Below are 13,341 nucleotides of genomic sequence, written 5' to 3' on the forward strand. Positions count from 1 at the left end.
AGCCATGTTCTAAACCAAACAGAGTTCTGTAGATTAGAACTGGCACGTTGTATTGCACCACTAAGCAGCTGAAAAGCCAACGCAGTTCAGGAACTGAAAAGGCAGGAAAGTTGCCATATTTTGTACTAGCTGAAACTTCGTAATAGTCATTATTATTATTTGTATTATCATAATGCCTAAGAGTCTTAGTCATAGACCAAGACCCCCTTGTGCTAGATGTCATAGAAAAAGATGGCCACTGCCCCCAAGAGTTTACAATCTAAGTATAAGATAAGAAGCAATACGTGTGTATAGACAGATGTGGGGAGTAAAGGAAACAATGAGACAGTTTTGGTCAGAATGATAGGCAGAGGCACCAGGAGCCTAACTATTGTTAAGTGTTTTCTAGGTGTCATAGGAAAGAGAGTTTTAAGTAGAATAACGTGTTAGTTTTGTGGATATTTACAGAAAGCTTCTCCCATGAGTGAGGGGCAGCATGGGAGAAAGTATGAAGGAATGCTTTTTTGAAAACTTAGTAAGTGGGTGATGGAGGCTGGCATCATGAGCCTGTCAGTGGGAGCTGACATTCTGATAGTGAATAAGAAATAAGTAGGATGGGGTAGAGCCTTATAAGTTAAGAAAGATTGTGTAAATATCATGTGTAAATAGAGAAGGAGGAGCCAGTGAAAGACAAGAACATAAGAATGACCACTGTGGGTCAGACCAATGGTCCATCTAGCACAGTATCCTGTCTTTTGACAGTGGTCAATGCCAGGTGCTTCAGAGGGATTGACTAGAACAGGCAATCATCAAGTGATCCATCCCCTGTCATCCACTCCCAGCTTCTGGCAAACAGAGGCCACGGACACCCAGAGCATGGAGTTGCATCCCTGATGATCTTAGCTAATAGCCATTGATGGACCTATCTCTCATGAACTTATCTAATTCTTTTTTGAACCCCATTATAGTTTTGGCCGTCACAACATCCCCTGGCAACAAGTTCCACAGCTTGACTTTGCATAGTGTGAAGAAGTATTTCCTTTTGTTTGTTTTAAATATGCTGCCTATTAATTTTATTGGTTCTGTGTAATGTGAAGGATTAAATACCACTTCCTTATCCACTTTCTACACTTAATTCACAATGTTACAGTCTTCTCTCATATCCCCTGTTAGTCATCTCTTTTCCAAGTTGCAAAGATCCAGTCCTTTTAATCTCTCTTCATATGGAAGCTGTTCCATTCCCCTAATTGTTTTTGTTGCTATTCTCTGTACCTTTTCCATTTCTAATATATCTTTTTTGAAATGGGGTGACCAGAACTGCACGCAGTATTCCAGATGTGGGCGTATCATGGATTTATATAGTGGCATTATGATATTTTCAGTTTTTTTCATCTCTCCCTTTCTTAATGCTTCCTAAGATTCTATAGCTTTGACTGCTGCTGTACGTTGAGTAGGTATTTCAGACAACTATCCACTGTGATTCCAAGATCTTTCTTGAGTGGTAACAAATAAGTTAGATCCCATCATTTTGTATGTTTAGGATTATGTTTTCCAATGTGCATTACTTTGCATTTATCAACATTCAGTTTCATCTGCCATTTTGTTGTCCAGTCACTCAGTTTCGTGAGATCCCTTTGTAACTCTTCCCAGTCTGATTTGGACTTAACTATTTTGAGTAGTTTTGTTTCATATGCAAATTTTGCCACCTCACTGTTTACTCCTTTTTCCAGATTATTTATTAATATGTTGAATAGTACTGCTTCCAGTACAGACTCCTTGGGGACATCACTATTTACCTCTCTCCATTTTGAAAACTGACGATTTATTCCTACCCTTTGTTTCCTATCTTTTAACTAGTTACTGATCCATGAGAAGACTTTTCCTCTTATCCGTGACAGCTTACTTTGCTTAAGAGCCTTTGGAGAGGGAACCTGTCAAAGACTTTCTGAAAATCTAAGTACATTATACCCACTGGATCACTCTTGTCCACGTGCTCCGCACCAAAAGTAAAAGGAGCAGGGTGGAATGGTTCCCTCTCCAGTACCTTCTTACTGGCACATGGCCTGAGTCAGAATCCTCTAGTTTCCAGAGCTGATCCTTCTGTTCTCCTGCAAATATTCAACCTATATTATTCTCAGTTTTTTATTGTTTGTTAGTCCTTTTTAGTTTCCCGGTTATTGTTAGAATCTCCACCCCAGTGGATTTCTGTAGACACTTACGAAATGAACAACCGTTAGGGATTTTTATGTGTAGTTTTGCAAAATCTTTGACGTTTCAAATTAAGTTGCAGATTGTGAGTACATTGAAAAACGATTCTACCTTTTATCTGAAAATAAAGGATGACAAATGCATTTGTAGTCTCTAATGGAAAAGGAAATCATTGAAGGAAAAGAGAAAAAAATCACTTTTTCTATTCAAGTCCTGGAAAAAAAAAATGGATCATGTCATCTGATCTCCTCCCTTCCTTGTCACTGAACTATGGCAGGGCAGTCAGAGAGGACACAGTAACTTGCATGACTAGGGTGAAGCTCAAGTACCAGAGAGGGGTTAAAACCAAAACATGGAAAACCAAAAATCTCCTGGTGCTGTCATGTCCAAGCCACCAAAGCTAATGGCTTTCCTCAGCAAGATGCTGAACTTAAAGAATCATGAAGATGGAATTTCTTCAGGCATATTTCCCTGGAAAATATGTATAAGAACATCACTTTGTCATCTTTTAATTTCTACCTGAAAGATCTTGAGCAGGATCCACCCACACCAATAGCACTAACAATATTTAAAAGCTGGTTATGGTTCGAAAGAATTTAATGTTTTTGCATAACAGCTTTTAACATTGCTAACACCTAAACTGTAATTTTACACATTGTATCAAACTTCTCAGATATCAAGCTGGATAAGCAGCGGGTGGTTTAGCTAGTCAACAAGAGCTCTGCTTTTCACATGCCCACCTTTAATTTTAATTACATCATTTGCTCAATAATTAGAAATAGTCTTGGCCACAGGAACCTTAAAGGTGTGTTTTAGGTGTTGAAAAATGTAACATTTTAAATTGCTAATAGCTTAGCTTTTGTTTCCTCAGACCTGTAGTCCTAGAGGAAGAGTCTTCATTTGTGTAATGACTAAACTTGATCCATCAGATCACGACAGTGTCATATGTTTATCAGTTTGCTACTGGATGCACTGTAAATTCCTTTGCCTTAAAATGTCCCCATACCTTTAAGGAAGGAGCCAATGTAAAACAGAGATGCGAATCGTCATCTAAAATGGGCATGTGTGATTTCAAAAGGCAAATGTTGAATTGTAAAAGATACCTAGTATACATAGCTATGGATACCAATGAAATGCATAATATGAGTGGACTCTTTGCTATAGTTTAGGTCTTCAGCATACAAGTAGGATCCGCACTTGGAACATTACAACAGGAAGAGATTTATTTGGTACAATTTCACAGTCTTGTTATAATCTTTGTCAAAAGAAAGAAATAAAGTTGTAATTTTCAGCTCTTGATTAAAATCTTTCTCAGTGGAAAATAGTGCCATGGTATTACACTCATGTATTCTTGGGATAATAGGAATGTAATGTCCCATTTTGATGTTTCAGAATGCTGTGTTTTGATTTGCTTGTCATTACGCTTCTTCCAGAGTTGCAGTCGTATTAACCCATGGAAAGAGAATGGAATGGGAGGCAGTTAAGATACAGAATACTGAGGAAGATCAAAGTAGTATGACACGCTTGTGTAGTTCAAAGAACATAGCATGCATTAATAGTATTGATATTTCATCATTATTGCATCAGAGTCTAACAAGAATGCTGAAGTGGTACATATTTAACTAATCATCGTGACAATTCAGATACTGTAATCTACATATCTTCAGATTTTGTATCTGTCTGAAGGGGTAGCTGTTGCAGTCTGAAAGGCTACATATTTCCAGTGTCTTTAGAAATATTTTAGAACAGGAGGAATGAAAGGATTGTATCACAATCCCCAAAATAGACATTTCAGTAAAAGTTATAGTGTATATGAGTGAGGATCAGATTCTACCAGCTTTACAAAATGTCATAGAGTCTTAGGCCGGTCTACGCTAGAAAATTAGGTCTGTTTAACTACATCAATCCGGGGTCTGAAAAATCCACACATTGTTAAGCCGAACTAAGTCCCCAGGTAGACAGACCTAGCTATCGCCTCTCGGGGAGGTAGATTACTTATGCTGATGGTAGAATCCCTCCCATCCGTGTAGGTAGTGTCTACATGGAAGTGCTACAGCAACCAGCTGCAGTGGCCCAGCTGACCTGCTGTTGTATTTTAAGTGTAGAGAAACCCTTAGATTCCTAGATTTTAAGACCAGAAGTGACCATTAATTATCATCTAGTCTGACCTCCTGCATAACATAAACTAAAGGGCTTCTTGATAATTTCTGCATCAAGCCCATAACTTGTATTTGAGCTATCGCATATCTTTTAGAAATCTTGACTTACAGCCTGCAAGTGATGGAGAGTTTGAATTGTTAATGTTTAGTAGCCGTTCTGGTGCCTTATTTCTAGTCTGAATTTGTCTAGCTTCAGCTTCTCACCATTGGTTCTCATTATGCCCTTTTCGGTTGGATTACAGAGCTGTCTACTGTCACAAATCTCTTCCACGTGTAGGTACTTCCAGACTGTGATCAAGCTGTCGGCTTTCTCTTGGATAAACTAAAAAGACTTAGCTTAGTCTCTCTCACTATAAGGCATGTTTTCCAGACCTTTAATCATTCTTGTAGCTCTTTTCTGAAGCCTCTCCAATTTTTCTACATCCTGGTTGAATTGTGGGCACCAGAACTGGAGATTGTATTCTGTAATGGTTTTACTAATGCTACATAGGGAATACCATCTCCTTATTCCTACTTGATATTCCCGTTTACACTTCCAGGAATTACATTTGCCCTCTTAGCTACAGTATTGCATAAGAACGGCCATACTGGGTCAGACCAAAGGTCGGTCTAGCTCAGTATCCTGTCTTCTGACAGTGGCCAATGCCAGGTGCTTCAGAGGGAATGAGCAGAACAGGTAATCATCAAGTGATCCATCCCTTGTATCCCATTCCTAGCTTCTGGCAAACAGAGACTAGGGACACCATCCCTGCCCATCCTGGCTAATAGCCATTGGTGGACCTATCGTCCATGAACCTATCTAGTTCTTTTTTGAACCCTGTTATAATCTTGCCCTTCACAACATCCTCTGTCAAAGAGTTCCACAGGTTGACTGTGCGTTGTGTGAAGAAATACTTCCTTTTGTTTGTTTTAAACCTGCTGCTTATTAATTTCATTTGGTGACCCCTAGTTCTTGCATTATGAGGAGTAAATGACACTTCCTTATTTACTTATTTCCACACCCGTCATGATTTTGTATTTGCCTCTATCATATTCGCCCAATTTGCCTCTATCATATTTTGCCCAGTCATCTCTTTTCCACGCTGAAAAGTCCCAATCTGATTAATCTCTCCTCATACGGAAGTTTTTCCATACCCCTAATAATTTTCGTTGCCCATTTCTGAACCTCTTCCAATTCTAATGTATCTTTTTTGAGATGGGGCGACCACATGTGCACGCAGTATTCAAGATGTGGGCATACTGTGGATTTTTATAGAGGCAATATGACATTATCTGTCTTCTTATCTATCTCTTTCCTTATGATTCCCAATATTCTGTTAGCTTTTTTCAACCACTTCTGCACATGGAGTGGATGTTTGCAGAGAACTAGCCACAATGACTCCAAGATTTCTTTCTTGAGTGTTAACAGCTAATTTAGACCCCATCGTTTTATATGGATAGTTGGGATTATGTTTTCCACTGTGCATTACTTTGCATTTATCAACATTTGAATTTCATCTGCCATTTTGTTGCCCAGTCACCCAGTTTTGTGAGATCCCTTGTAACTCTTCGTAGTCTGCTTGGACTTCACTATCTTGAGTAGTTTTGTTTCATCTGCAAATTTAGTCACCTCACTGTTTACCCCTTTTTCCAGATCATTTATTAATATTTTGAAAAGCACTGTTCCCTGTACAGATAGTTGTAGGATCCTGCTATTTATCTCTCTCTGCTGTAAAAACTGACCTTTTATTCCTACCCTTTGTTTCCTAACTTTTATATGAGAGGACCTTCCATCCTATCCTATGACTGCCTACTTCGCTTAAGAACCTTTGGTGTGGGACCTTGTTAAAGGATTTCTGAAAGTCCAAGTATACTGTATCCATTGTATCACCCTTGTCCACATGTTTGTTGACCCATTCAAAGAATTCTAATAGATTGGTGAGGCATGATTTACAAAAGCCATATTGTCTTACCCAGAAATTGTGTTCATTTATGTGTCTGATAATTCTCTTTGTTGCTCTAGTTTCAACCAATTTGCCTGCTACTGAAGTTAGGCTTATTAGTCTGTAATTGCCAGGATTGCCTCTAGAGCCTTTTTAAAAAAATTTGTGTCACATTAGATATCCTCCACTCATCTGATATAGAAGCTGATTTAAATGATACACTACATACCCCAGTTAGTAGTTTTTGCCACTTTATATTTGAGTTCCTTCTGAACACTTGGGTGAATGTCATCTGGTCTTGGTGACTTAATACTGTTTAATTTATCAATTTGTTCCAAAACCACCTCTGTTGACACCTCTATTTAGAGAGATACAAAAGGAGGGGTGACACCTGTCAAAGCAATGGGCTAGGAAAATGATCTTTTCATCAGCATTCTGAAAGTCTGAGAGTCTATAAGGATATGAGTGGGCCAAGATTGCATTTGTCCAGGCCAGAGAAAAGGATGTTGCAGTAAATGAGATGTGAGATGATGAAAGCCTGGGAAAGAGTTCAGCTGTGTGGATGGATAAGAAAGGCCATATCTTAGATATGTTATGCAGAAAGAATTTGAAAGATTAGGATATAGCCTGGATGTGAGGTTTGAGGGTAAAGTCCGAATTGAAGATGGTGCCCAAGTTACAGGCCTGAGTGACAAGCAGGGTGGTGATGGTGTCCTCTGTGATCCTTTTTAAGGGCTCATCTACTCTTGAAAACTTACCAAATAACTATTCCTGAATAATTTTATTTAGTATTAACCTGTGTGGACACTCGTATTCTGGAATAAGTTTTTCATTTTCTGATTTAGCTAATCCCCTCTGGAAGTATATTAAGTTATACTGAAAAAAGGCACTCTTGTTCTAGAATAAAAGCATCCACCCAGTGACTTATACTAAAATAACTATTTTGGAATAGTTATATTGGTAAATTTCCAAGCATAATAAAGCTCTAAGGGTGATTGTTGATAGAACACATTGTTAATAGACCACCTGGAAATGGCAATGGCTTGGATGATTGTAGGAACTCCAGTATCGTCAAGGAAATTCCACAACATGTTAGCTAATTGCAAATGAAAATATAGTCTGTATCATCAATGCAGTCTTTGAATCCAAAAACAATTGGGGCTCCAAATACTCAAAATCATGAAAAAAATAAAGCAAACAGTCACAACCCTTGCCAGTTCTTGTCACTTCCCCCTTGCCAGCATCATATGTCTTTTCTGGACTGAGTCTTAGCTAGGTCATTCTCCATCTTTACTATATTTTAGCCAAGAACTGTGAAAAGAAGGAAATGTCACTGTCCAGACATGATGAAAGGGAAACAGAGCTAAGTTTTATATGCCCATTGTTATCATGGTGTCCCATAATTCTTAGTGATGATCTCCAGTGGCCTCATATAGATATCCTAAAGGAGTGGTGACCAAAAAGTGGAAAACTCTGGGACCCATTTGAATCAGTTGCTAGAGGTGTTAATATGACTTAGGAACTTTCCTTTCACCAAAGAAAGGGTCAAATAAGGAATGTTATCTCCACACTGTTTCCAGTCCTGAAATCATATTGATGATTTCAGAAAGCCAGAAGAATCCTTACACATTTAATATAAAAATATAGGTAAACAATATTCTTACTAAAGATTTACTTTATATGATGGAGTATTGATATACTGTTTTATTTTAGGTGGTGCAGATAGGGACACCTATAGTTAAGGTTATCGGACACTTTACATTATAAGACCCTGTTTTCAGTTACTTATAATTTTGCAAAACTTAAACCATTCATGTTGAAATTTCTTATTTCAGGTGTTTGTCTCAGGCTGAATTTTTTCTCTGAAGTTACAGCTAAAATGTTCAAGCCATTTCCAAAAATAGATGAGAGAAAAAGTTTGTTCATGTTTTAAAAAAAAAAAATGAAATAAAAATCTTACAACTATTTTGTTGAGAAGCTGCAGAACCCCATGCTTTGCTGAGGGGATACCCTGGTGTCAGGGATTTGTGTTTTGCGATCCCTATGAAAGTTCTCCCAAATTTGGGCAAGTTTAATCCTCTGAAAAATCTGTTTGCCCATGCTCAGAAGAGATTGTTAGCATTTGGTTGCAAAATTTTCCAAAGATTCCATCTGAACTGAGCATGCTCCAACCCAATGCCTCAGGGGCTGAACATGACTTTCTCTCTGCTCCTGCCAGCTACAGGGAGCCAATGTGTATTGGACACGAGCAGGGAGACTACCTCTACCTCTCCTGCATTCTAAATACTCCAACTACAGATGCCCAGGCATTGTGGAAGAGAAAAAAGAAATTGCCTTACTCAGATACACAAGGGTAGGAGCTCGGAGAAAAGGAGATTAGGAGCACGAGCCAGGCTGGGGAGGGGCTGAGAGAAATTGGGCAGAAGGGGAGAGTGAGAAGCTGGGGGGAGCGGAGGCAGAAAGGTATGTAACCACAAGAACACACTCCCCTTGGAAACTGGAGTAAAACTCAAGATTCCTCAGTCTCAGCATTTCTTTTCTGTCTAGCAAATAACTACTGGTAAATACCCACTGGTAAAGTGTCTTTCCTCCATCCCTCTCTAGTGGCAGGTCAAAATAAAAGATTTCTACTGCTATCAGTTATTCTGTTAGCTCAAGTAATAGAGATCTGTGCTGTGGATCTAAAGATCGCAACTCTGCTGATGACCCATGTGGGAAATAACAGTATGAAATTTTTGTTTTTTCGATGTCAATTTTTAAAAAACTGAGGAAATTACATCCTAAAACACCTAAGTTAAAAGAACACCAAGGTTGCAAAGTCAACTGCTGAAAAATTAGGAAATGCCCGAATTGAGATTGCCTCTGCAACCTTAATTTGGTCCCTTCGTGGACAGGTATTGTGATGCATGCATTTAACTAACTGATCACATGCTAGTTTTTCCCCACAGTATCCCTGCCATATTCAGTGCACAGGATGGTCAGGGCCCGGGGACTAAATTTGGGTTTAATGAGGTTGTCTAGAAGACCCCAGCCTCATTTGTTGCAGAAGTTGGAAGGCATGTGGTGAAAGAGGCAGGGAACTGCATGAAGGACGGTTTCGTGGATAGTGTTGAATGCAGCCCTGTCAAAATTGATTTTATCCCTGCCTGTGCCACACAGTTCCTGTATGATGCTGGGCAAGTCAGGGAAAATTTCCACAGGTGGGGCCACTGTTTTCACCGGTGTCCTCATTTTCCAGATACACAACATGAGACAAGGTGTCTGATTTGCAGAGGTGCTGAGCATTCACAGCTGCAACTGAAATCACTGGGAGTTGTGCTCTTCACTTATAAAGTTCTATATAATGCTAAATACTCTGAAAAAATCAGGTCCTAGGCATTTCTAATTGGGCACCCACTTTTAACATGTTTGGCCTTAATCTCTGTGCCTCAGTTCTCCATGTGTAAAACAGGGATAATAATAGTATCTCTTCTTAAAGGGTTGTGAAAAATAAAATCATTCATGTCTGTAAAGGGTCTATGATGACAGCACCATAGCGAAGTCCATGAAGAAATTAATAATTCTGTATTCAGAGCAGAGTTTGGATGGTGTGTGGTAAATAATTCATGGGGCCATACTTTGAATGATGGGGATAAAAAGAAATATTTAATAGCTACACATTCAGTGAGCACTGTCTGCCCTGTGCACTGAATGAGGCAAGGGTCCTGTGGAAAAAAATAGTATGTGATCATGTAATTAAAGACTTTAGCGTAATGCATATGCACTAGGAAGCCGAATTAAGGTTGCACAGGTAACTTTAATGATGGCATTTCCTTCCTTTTGAGTGGTTGATTTTGCAATCTAATGTTCTTTTAACATAGTGTTCATATATAAACCTTATTCCGAATAAAAATGCTCACTCACATAGATCCTCCCACGTTTTGTTCTTGTTATTTGATATTTGAGTCTTGATGAATAACTTTGTCAGGTCCTTGTTTTTAAAAGAAAAGTGAGAATTAAATATCTGCTCTGTTTATAAAATAGTTCAGGAAGTAAGAAATCAAAGGGAAGCATGGATGCTGACCATGTAATGAAATAAGAGCAAAATATATAGAACAATTTTAAAATGAGGATTTTTGTTTTCAGTTAGACAACATACTTTATAGTAGAAATAGTTGTTACTATGCTTTCATTGTTTTCAGATGTAGCTATATGTTCACTCTCTGAATGACAGCAGGAGAGACTTGAAGGAAGATGAGATATCAACGAACTACGAAACAATTGAAAATTAAATCCATTTCTTTGGGGCATTATACAATATTTATTCCTGTAGCAAATAGCCTGGAATCAAGATTTTTATACAGATAGATAATTTTTAATATACAACCCATCACAGTGGCTTTAACTCTGTTGTCCAAGAATCCTCTTTCCCTTTGCCACATAAGTTCTAATTAGAAAATATATTCTTTCTGCTCATGCTGTTCACTGTACTATAGTATGAAAAAAGCTCAAGCTCTTTTTTTTATTAAGGAAAGATCATTTCTAGTACATGGAACATTTACCAAGTAAATTGTACAGAAGAGGTTTTATGATATCTCCAGCTGTGCACATGATTGAGGGAGACCAAATCCTTTTATATTTTAGAAAACCATGGCATTTTTTTAGAATTGTGTTAAAAGGAAAGTATATTTAATCTACAGTTTAACATTGTCCAAAGAATCTTTAAAGAATAAGGATCTCCAAGTCGTTTTTTGGGTGATATTTGCATATATTTACAGTTGATTATTTTGAAATATATGCATCTGATTTTACTCTTTCATTCACTTGAGTCTAATTGAAAGATTCTTTTATTAACTTAATTATAACGGAAAGAAGTGGGTTCTAAGAAACAAATATGATAGTATAAATAGATTATTCCTATGTTTATTTTAAAAAAATCTGCCATAAGTATTCAAGTGCCCAAGAGAACTTTGGGATTCAAGGAACATAAAATAATCTATTATATCTGGTCATTTTTTATAAGAAACCTATTTCTTTGGGACTCTGTTATGAATAAATATAAAAAATTCAACAATTCTAGAAAATAAGAATGTAGGAAATGTGGAGTCAGTAAATTTTGCAGATGATTCACCCTCAGAACTCAGACATTCCCTAGTAGTTTTATAAGGAAATAATAATTCTTCTGCATCAACATAATCATAAAATAAATATGATTAACAAAGCAAAGATTTGCAAGTGTACAAAACAAAAGTGATGCAATCTTTAGTGATTAATTCAGATTTAAGCATCAGAACTTTCCTACTATGAACTTTAGTAGTTTTCTACTTTGAACCTTTGATAAATCTAGTAAGTGAGCAATCTATAGATCTTGTAACAAGGTGGTTTTGGCACAAGTTATACAGAGGAAACAAGAGCTGGTCTATAGGAAGGCAATTTTTGAGCAGAAGTGGTTGATACACGAGGAGGAAGCAATGAAGTTTCATACTGAAATCGTTCTACAGAGCAAGTCCATGGCAGAAAAGGATGAGAAGCAGGGGACCCTGGAAGTGGAGGTGACTGCCTTAAAAAGGAAAAGACTGTGCCATGGTGAAGGGTATAGACAGTAGAAATTGCTATGGGTCTGGGCAAGGTTTTAGGGGGCGGACGTGTGTAACAGTCTCTGCCCCTTTAAGAGCTAGTGGGCAAAGAACCTTTGGAAGCAGGTATTTGGCCCTGGTAGAGGGTATTATCAGACCCAGCTGGGAAGGGCTCAGGTGATTCCTCTATAAGACTAGAAGAGCTTCAGGAAAGAGGTTGGCTTCTGTGGCATTCCCTTGAGCAGTGAGGAGAAAGGCAAAGGAACTTTGGGTCCTTGCAGCTTGCTTTGGTCAGGGGAGTAGCTTCATTTTGGTGTTACATTGTGATCTCAAAGTCTGAAAACTGATTCCTTCAAAGTCAATATCAGGAATTGGGGATTTCCTAGGAAATCCAGATGAGAGAAACACACTTTTGTGTTCATTTTAATTATTTTTTTAAATATAATTTTGGTCCTCCCTTCTGGTTATCTAAAATATTTGGGTTACCCAATAGGTTTCCTGAGAAATTAACTTCAACAGATCTTTCTTCTACAGTATGATCTACCAGTCTTCTTTCTGTAGTCTGATCTAGACAATCTATGATTATTTTTGTGGGATTAGGGGGTGAAAAGAAAAATCTTTTATGAGATCTATAGGTCTGTTGGCTTGTTTCCCCAACTCAGGAATGATTAAACAGTAGGCCCAGAATCTGTTCAGGCTCTTTCTTCAGGGAACCGCCTATTCTTCAAACACAAAGCTTGCAAAGTAACACAAAAATGAAGCTATTTCCTTGTCCATAGTAGAACTTTGTTTTTTGACATAGAGTTTTCACTACTTTTGAATTGCTTATACTTTAAAGTCCAGAACCTGCAACCTGTGTGCAGTCAGACTCCAGCACCACCTGCCTGGAGTCCTGCTGAAATTAATAGGGATCTATGCGGGTGCAGAGGTCTACCTACATGGAGGCTATTCCAGGATTGAGGCCTAATTCAGCTTTTTCCCCACTTCATCAACATATTTCCATTAATTCCACTCTATTTCTACTTTCAAATGTATAACAGTACACCTTGGTTTTCTGTCAAAAGGCTCAAAACAAAATTCCATTGCCTATGTAGCAAGGGAGCTAATTTCTCAGAGATAGCAAAGGTGCAGCAACTGAATTAGGAGTAGTAACTGCCTTATTACCCAGTCATACTGCTTTGTGTGCCATGGTTGCAAAGGGAAACTGTGTAGGTGACCTTGAAGAAAGAGAGTTTTCTTACTATTTCCCAAGGTCTGTAAGAAGTCACAATAGACTCAGATGTCACATTTGTCAATAGATGACCCATTCTCCTCCCCAATTAAGTCGAAGACTGCAAAATAGTAATTTAGTGCCACCTTTTTACCTAAAGGGTTATTTACATTTGTTTTGTTAATTTAAAAAACAACTATAATTCCAAAGAGAGTCTGATTAAAAATGCTAGGGAGATAATACAAATTCCCCCGTCCACAAGCTGAGATATCTCCCCAATATCTATTATGATAAGAATTAATGCACCT

The 13,341-nt window shown here is 38.0% G+C and overlaps 1 protein-coding gene across 11 annotated transcripts in view; it reads left to right on the top strand.

Annotated features, from left to right (window-relative positions):
- The window catches only part of PRIM2 (DNA primase subunit 2), a 296,493-nt gene that overhangs the window by 193,577 nt on the left and 89,575 nt on the right, over nucleotides 1–13,341 (top strand). The gene's annotated exons all lie outside the window — the stretch shown is intronic.

This window comes from Chelonia mydas, chromosome 3 (genome assembly GCF_015237465.2).
Source record: "Chelonia mydas isolate rCheMyd1 chromosome 3, rCheMyd1.pri.v2, whole genome shotgun sequence".
In the NCBI taxonomy this organism is placed as follows: Eukaryota; Metazoa; Chordata; order Testudines; family Cheloniidae; genus Chelonia; species Chelonia mydas.